Source organism: Dermacentor variabilis, chromosome 3 (assembly GCF_050947875.1).
Source record: "Dermacentor variabilis isolate Ectoservices chromosome 3, ASM5094787v1, whole genome shotgun sequence".
NCBI lineage: Eukaryota > Metazoa > Arthropoda > Arachnida > Ixodida > Ixodidae > Dermacentor > Dermacentor variabilis.
The window spans coordinates 206,322,712-206,330,387 of NC_134570.1; the positions used below are offsets into that span (position 1 = coordinate 206,322,712).

The 7,676-nt window shown below is 46.5% G+C and overlaps 1 protein-coding gene across 2 annotated transcripts in view; it reads left to right on the top strand.

Moving 5' to 3' along the window:
- The window catches only part of LOC142576606 (urease accessory protein UreD-like), a 91,680-nt gene that overhangs the window by 83,112 nt on the left and 892 nt on the right, over nucleotides 1-7,676 (top strand). The gene's annotated exons all lie outside the window — the stretch shown is intronic.

Below are 7,676 nucleotides of genomic sequence, written 5' to 3' on the forward strand. Positions count from 1 at the left end.
TCTGGGGGTGCGGCTGCGAGACCGGCGTTGCTGCTGCTGCCGTGGGTTTGGGGTGCGGCTCCGGGACCGGGAGCGGCCTCGGCTGCGGGTCCTGGATCTCGAGCGCGGCTTGCCGGCGGGACTGGTGGCTTTGGCGGCCGCCTCCGCTTCCTCGGCGGCCCTGTGGCGTTCCCATTGCCTCTTTGTCACGACGTAGGGGGTCTTGTACCTTGCGCGGCAGTTGCGATCCGCCGTCATGTGTGTTCCCCCGCACAGCTTGCAACGTGGGGAGCACTGGTGGTCGGGGCTGGGTTGAGGGCGTCACAACGACGGGACACTTTGTCCTGAGGATTGGGGCACACGTCCATGCGGTGACCGAGTCTCCCGCAACCGTGGCACATGTCGATTTGCTTGCGATACAGGGCGCAGCGAAGGAGGGCGCCGCCGTACCTGACGTAGGAGGGCACTCGCGGTCCTTGAAAGGCCACTATGACCGTCTTGGTATTACCGAGCCGTTTGGCTGCCAGGGCGTGGGGGTTGCGGGCGTGAACGATGTTGGTGTGAATGGACTTGGCGTCCTCCTCCAACGGGATTCCCCTGATGATTCCCTTCACCGTGTAGTCGGGGGCCGTCTCATAGGCACTAACCTCGTGGCGGCGATCACCGGTGGCGATGGCTTCTAATTGTCTGTACTTAGCGGCGTGAGTAGCGTGAGGTGTACTCACGACTAGGATGTTTTGGCGGTTGTTGGTGCACACCGTGTCCTCCCCTGCTTCTTGCCCCAGTACGTTGGCCGCCCGGTAAATGGCCGATGCGAGGAGCACGGTTCCGGTGGCGGCAACGTCGAGGCCTCCTCTTGGTCGTATCACGACCTTGAAATCACTTCGTGGGAGTAGTGGCATTTTACTGTTCCTGATGACTTGCTGCTTGACGTTACGCTGTCTTTGACGCGAACGCTGTCGGTCGCCTTTCGCTCCCTCGCCGGTGCGGGAGTGGGTTCCGTTCTGGGTGTTGCTTTGCGCGGCCTCGCGGTTGAATTGGGTCTTGTATCGAATGGTGCACCAACCGTTGTCTTGGAGAAACTCTTCGGGGGAGATGTCCTCCCCGTTCACTTGAACTTCCATCACTGCTCCGGCGAAGCGAGCTCCGGCGAGGGTTAGCGTGGAGCTGGTCAAAAGCCTCTGTGATTGGGAAGGAAGTCGTTTCCCACCTTGAATATGGTGCCAGTAGAATCTTGGTGACTTTCTGCATACGCTGGTGTTACATTCATGAGGTGAATGAGCGATAAGCACAGCGAAATTCTTGGTAAACGGAGCCGACGTGAAGTGCGTTCGCTCCCTTCGGCGACTTCCTCTAAAAATATAGAGAAAGCATTCATTTTCGGTAAATGGAGGAGTGAAACGGTTCGCCCAAGCCATTCGAGCAGCGGGAATGATGCAACTCTCACCATTCAGAAGAGTTAAAAGGACAGTGGAATTACGGGGGATGTCCACTCACGGAATGGAATGGGATGGAGGGCTCCACATCGCAACTCAGGTGAGCACTGCTATCTGATGTATCGTGCGTTAATGTAGCTACAAAGATAACGGTAACAGTTCTGATAGATTTCTTTAGCATACAATGGCTTTCACGAAAATAAAACATCAGGGCAGCAAAAAAGGTGGAGGAAGGGTCGAAGGGTTCGAAGGGAATGAGAGGCATACTATTCGCGGCTAAATGAGAATCGGCATATTACAGCAAACGGCGCATGTTACAGCATATTACAACGCGCCAACCGATTCAACCGCTCCCTTCGCAGTCAGATGTCGCCCGCGGCGATTTCCAAATGGATATAGCGTTGCACTTCCGAGCTCGACGTCGGTGGTTCGATCACGGCCGCGTTTCGATGTCAGCGAAATGCATAAATTCTCGTCTGCTTAAGGCCACGGTAAAGAACCCCGGGTGGCAATTTCTGCAATTTCATAGGTCTCTACACTATTCCTTGCCATTCTACTATGAGCCCTATACAAAATAGAAGGGCTTAGGGACTCATGGCAAATTATTTTATTCATTATAGGCACTTTGTGGTAACCAACAAAATGGACAACCGGGCTAGTTGGTAACGAGTCATTACGACTGCGACAGCGCAAAGCAAGGCGACAAGAAATTGAACGGGGCGGGCGCTAACTTTCAACTCTGCCTATACACACACCAACCTCTATGTAAATTGGTAGCCAAGCTTCCACAGAAGCCCACATGTCAAGAAAATAACGGCTCGTTGCAACCGGCGCCATCTACGTATCCGGAGACAAGTAATAGCATGAGAAAAAAAAAAGTGGCATCACAACCGGAAATAACAGTGGCGTTGAGAGCTTATGCTGCTTGGCACGAATTTATTATTTTCTCTAGCGTCCGGCGTTTCCACCACTACCTTCATTAGAAGTAGTGACTAAATGTATTCAGAGGCTCCCAATATGACTAGTGAAGTTAGAATGACCTTGCAAGACATGTCGCGGGGAAAATCTGCTGGAGAAGAGAGAATAACAGTCAGTTTATTCCAATATGGAAGACACATTATGCTTGAAAATTGTGCGGGCCTCTATACACAATGCCCTAAGACTTCAAGTGCACCAGAAAGCCGGAAGAATTCCAACATTATACGCATCCAAATGAAGGGAGACGTTACAGAACTGAAGAATTATGGGCCTATTACCTTGCTTTCAGTATTGTACAAAATATTGCCCAAGACAATTTCTCACAGAATCAAGTCTACACTCGATTTCAATCAGCCAACAAAACATAAGCAAGGTTTCGGTACGGGCTAGTTGGTATTCCATGCTATCGATGGTCACTTACAGCGCACACATTGACGAGGGACAAAAAGGACGACGACGCGCTTGTCTTCGTCGTCCTTTTTGTCCCTCGTCCATGTGTGCGTTGTAAGGGACGATTGACAGCAACAAAACAGGCTGGATTCAGGAAAGGATATTCTACAATGGATCACGTCCATGTCATCATTGCGATAATTGAGAAATCTGAACTGCAACCAACCTCTCTGTATGGTTTTCATAGAATATGAAAATGCATTGATTCAGTAGAGATACCAGCAGTTATGAAGGCATTGCGTAATCAGGGAGTACATCTTGGTAAATATCTACAGAGACTCCACGGCTACTTGCTTCTTCCCAAGAAAAGCAGTAAATTACCGATCATGAAAGGGGTCAGACAAAGAGACACAAATTTTACAATGTTAATGCATGCTTAGAAGTTTTCAAGCTTTGAGACTGGGAAGCCATAGGAGTTAGGATTAACAGAGAATATCTCACTGACCTTCGGTTTGCAGATGGCTTTGTCCTGTTCAGCAACACTGAAGATTAATTGTAATAAACGATAGAGGACTTTAATAGGAAGATTTAGCTCTATCCCTCCTGTCTAAATACATGTAAAATGAGAATTCGTCTTTCTCGACAACCAACGCACCAAATTTGACGAGGTTTGTTGCATTTAAAAGAAAAACTTAGAACCTAGTGACTGTTGGTTCTGAGTTTATGAGTTAGGTTGTCGATTTTTAAAGAAATTGCCAATAATTGAGAATTTAAAAAAACGAAACTATCAAGTTTACAACTCTGCAACTCAGCAACGAAAATGATAATACAATTTTGTGAATTGCATTTAATAGTACATCTCAAGCGGACAAAACTGATATATTACACATGAATATAAAAAAAAAGATTACTAATATGCAAATATAGATTTGGCAGAACCCTTGTAAACAACGTAACAAATTCACGTAAAATATAACATGACATACCGAATTTGTCCTCTTTAACGATCTAATGGATTCCGTTTACAGAACCGCAATTTCTATTCCTGATGCAGAGCTATGAATTTGTAAGCTTCGTGCTTCCTTATTTTTCAAGCTTTCAAATATTTGAAAATATCTTGAACAGAATTCAGGATTTCAATCGCCATTAGGATTCCAACAGTCCCTAGAATTTAACTTTATCTCTCAAATCCAACAAATTTCATTAAAATCTGCCCAGCTGTTATCTCAGAAAAGCGTTTTTGCGTTTTACATGTATTTGAATAGGCCGCGTCAGAGTTGGGCCCGAGCTAAAGCTTCCTGTTAACGCAGCAAGTGCAAGAGTGGGGTTGAAGATTAATATTGATACGTGTACTTGTTTATCTTTCTCGGGTGAGAAAGTTCTGTTTCGCTCAGCGCAGGGCGAAACCTGCATCTATCGCGAGTTTCTCGAATATTATGGATAATTCTATCCGTTCTGTGTTGTCACCGAACCTTGCGTATTCTGACTGCATACGGGACGAGAACTGCGTTGTATTTTCTGGACAACACGCAAGCCCCAGCGATTATTCTGGAACCTTCGATGAATCGTCTATAAAAGCCGACGTGCGGGGTTCCTGAAGAAATATGACGTCTGGTGGAGAAATGTGTGTTTGAAGGTACTGTGCGAGGCTGCCGGGCTTCCTTCCGAGGCTGCAGCAATTCCACTACCACATCGTGAGTTCCGAACGTGCGACAGCATGTGTGTCTCAGAGATAATCGGCGTTCGACGATGAAAGTACTCCGCAAAAGAGCTCGCGCCCTCTGCCTCGGCACCTTTGACGGCGGTGCAATTCAGATGTCCACGAAGGAATTCGCTGTGCGCTTTATGCCTGTTCGGTGGTGGTATCGAACCTCGTTGCTCCAGCGGTTTTAAAAGCCCGATGCTCTAGCCATTAGGTGACAACACCAACCAGACTAATAATTTATCGCAGCGTAGACACAACGACACGAACATAAAAAGCACACGAGACAACACGCATCGCTGTGTGCTGTTTCGTATGTCTTCTATGTCCGTGTCACCGCATCTATGTTTCGAGGAACGCGAATATTACCAACACACATGCCCATAAAGCCACCCTCATCGCATACCTTCTTGCGCTAACGCCGATAGCTATATTACACGCTAGATCTAAATTCGAAATGCAGGCCTGCACCCAAAGCAAGGAGAAATCATGCACAAAATGAGTGACGTGTACCCGACGTGCCGTGAAAATGACCTCAACTGGCAGGCATGTGATATTACGGAGGTGTCACGCATCCTCGGCGACTGTTCTAGTGACCGCACAGGACGTCAGGCACCTAACGTCACATCGCCTGCTTTGCACGACACGCTGCTTTTGCAGCAGAAAATTCAAGCTCATGGAACAGCACTAAAACTGCACTATGAGGAATAAGAGAGCTCTCGTTGGCATATGCCTCCGCATTGTGACGTCAGTGAGGTGTGTGTGCGCAAATGTGGCAGGCAAATCGCACATATGCATCGGTCACTGTCCACCATCATCGTCTTCTGCACTCCTTTCCCTTCTTTCCTTTTCCCTACGTACGGTAGCACGCCAGGCATAAAGCTCCTCCAGCAGACCTTGCTGTGTCTCTCACGTTAATCCTTCGTTAACGAGTGTTGCCTATAGGCAACATGCCAGTAATACTTTTTTTTTCTTGCCGAGTTTTAGTATTGAGTACGAAGTTTCTGGCTAACTGTCTTCATCCAACACTGAATGATAAGCAGCAAGCGTCATTTGTTGATTTAGAGCAGGAATGCTGGACGAGGAAGAAGCTTGGCACACGACTCGCTGTCTTTTGAAAGCAAGGTGGTCAGGGGAGGCAGGCCGACGCAAGATGCAGTGCTGTCACGCATGTGATCTAAAGCAAATGAAATGTACACTTATGGTTCACATATGATGAGAGTGGTCCATACAAGTTAAAAACTAAGCCATAGGTGGCTTGGGGTGAAACCCACTTCTAGTTTCCTGCCAGGGGCTTCGCACCTAGTGCTGAAAAGATTTCCGCAAAATATTTTTTTATGTGTTTTGCACGAATTAATAGAAAGTAAACGTCTTTTCTTGGTATTTGTGGGTCTCATTTGCCCTGCTGAGACGGTTGGCCATTGTGCGGTGTCTTGTAGAACGTGCACGAGAAAGCGCAGGCATAAACTGGCGTGTGCATGCTCACATACACCGTCCAGTTTATGCATCAAGCGCGCGCGCTCTCTCGCGAGAGCTTTGTGGCGCTCGGAAGTTTGCATGCTTGGCGGTGGTCGCCCTGTCGCGTTTCTGTGGACGCCTTGGCTGAGGGCGGCTGGGCGCGTTCGTCGCCTCGTTCCGCTGCGTCATGGAGTTTCGTCTGGCTGGTTCACCAAAGCTTCCGTTACGCCGACTCCTACAGTGCGTGGGGTATGTATGCTTATTTATTAGTGCAATTGTCTATATCGAGACCGCAAGCAGCATAGCCGCCCTAATGTGAAGGTCGCGGAAAATAAGCGACGACATAGCTCACGAAAATGCTGCCTTGTTTCCTTGAGGGTGCATACTCAAAAAATGTGAGATGTGGCTTTGCACATTACCACGTTGCTTTCAACTTTGCTGACAGTACCGTTCTTCTGTGCGCCTGCAGGTTTGTCGCTGATTTAACGCAATATTTGTGAGTGGCATCTTGTTTCTTTCTTTCCTCTTTACATCTACTCCCTCTATCCTAAACTTATGTTTGCATTCACTCCTTCTTTGTTAGTAGGCAGGCGATGTTCCTTTCTGGGTGACACTTGCCAGCCTGCTCCCTCCGTATTTCGCGCACTGTCCATTGTATATGTCTTTTCATAATAATAATAATAATAATAATAATAATAATAATAATAATAATAATAATAATAATAATAATAATAATAATAATAATAATAATAATAATAATAATAATAATAATAATAATAATAATAATAATAATAATGTCAGTGGCGTTCTATTTAGTATAGCCTACTTTTTGTCAATCGAACGTGTATGCGTTTGTGTTTCCCTGCCATAGTCGTAGACGCGTGCCAGCTAGTCCGACCACAGTGATTATTTTAGCACCTGAATTACACACCTTCTTTCTGCCTGTTTCACGGCGTTTTTCTTAAGGCAGTTCTAATAAACCAACAGCAATGTCGCGACTCTCTCAATCTGGTGATTCTAGCAGTCTGGCTTCCCTGCTACTTAATCAATTTGTTCTACAATTTACTGATTGTCTTTTATCTCATGGCCTCTTTCACTGTTCTGATTGAAGCTTTCCATAAATAAGCCTCCTACCTTGCGCGTGGTTCACCATTCAAAAGCCCAAAACCTTTCGTTGTTGCACGGAAGGCTTCTTTAGAACTGAAGTAAGCCATTCGTTGCTATGTCTGCGCAACAAAAGAAATATTTGACAGTCTGTTCTCTGTTAGAACCTGGCTTGGAACAAAGCACGAATACCTCCAACTGTTGAACCAGCTGAACACACCCGATGTTAGTTTTCCCCGAAAACAATTATCTCAGAGGGCAGGAAACCGGGAGCCTACTTAGAAATAGAGACAATTATTACGCTATGTATTATTTAGCGAATACTGTTAAAGTCGGCGATGGAAGAAGGGGTAAAAGAGGCAATAATTGCTTTACTTCTCGATAAAGAACTGTACAAGCTCAAGCGCCGTCTATTTATTTTGCGGCATCAGCTTATTTAGTTTTAACAAAAGAACTTGGGACCAGTGCGTGTTTTTTTTATCTCTTACTATTTATATATTACGGGGCACAGTGGTCGCTCGGAAGAACAATGCGGTTATCTGCAGAACCAAATTAATGAATCCGCCGCAACGAAATGTATTTTCGGTCTGTTAGGAGACATCGCGTATTTGTCGGAGTTAATCTCGAGG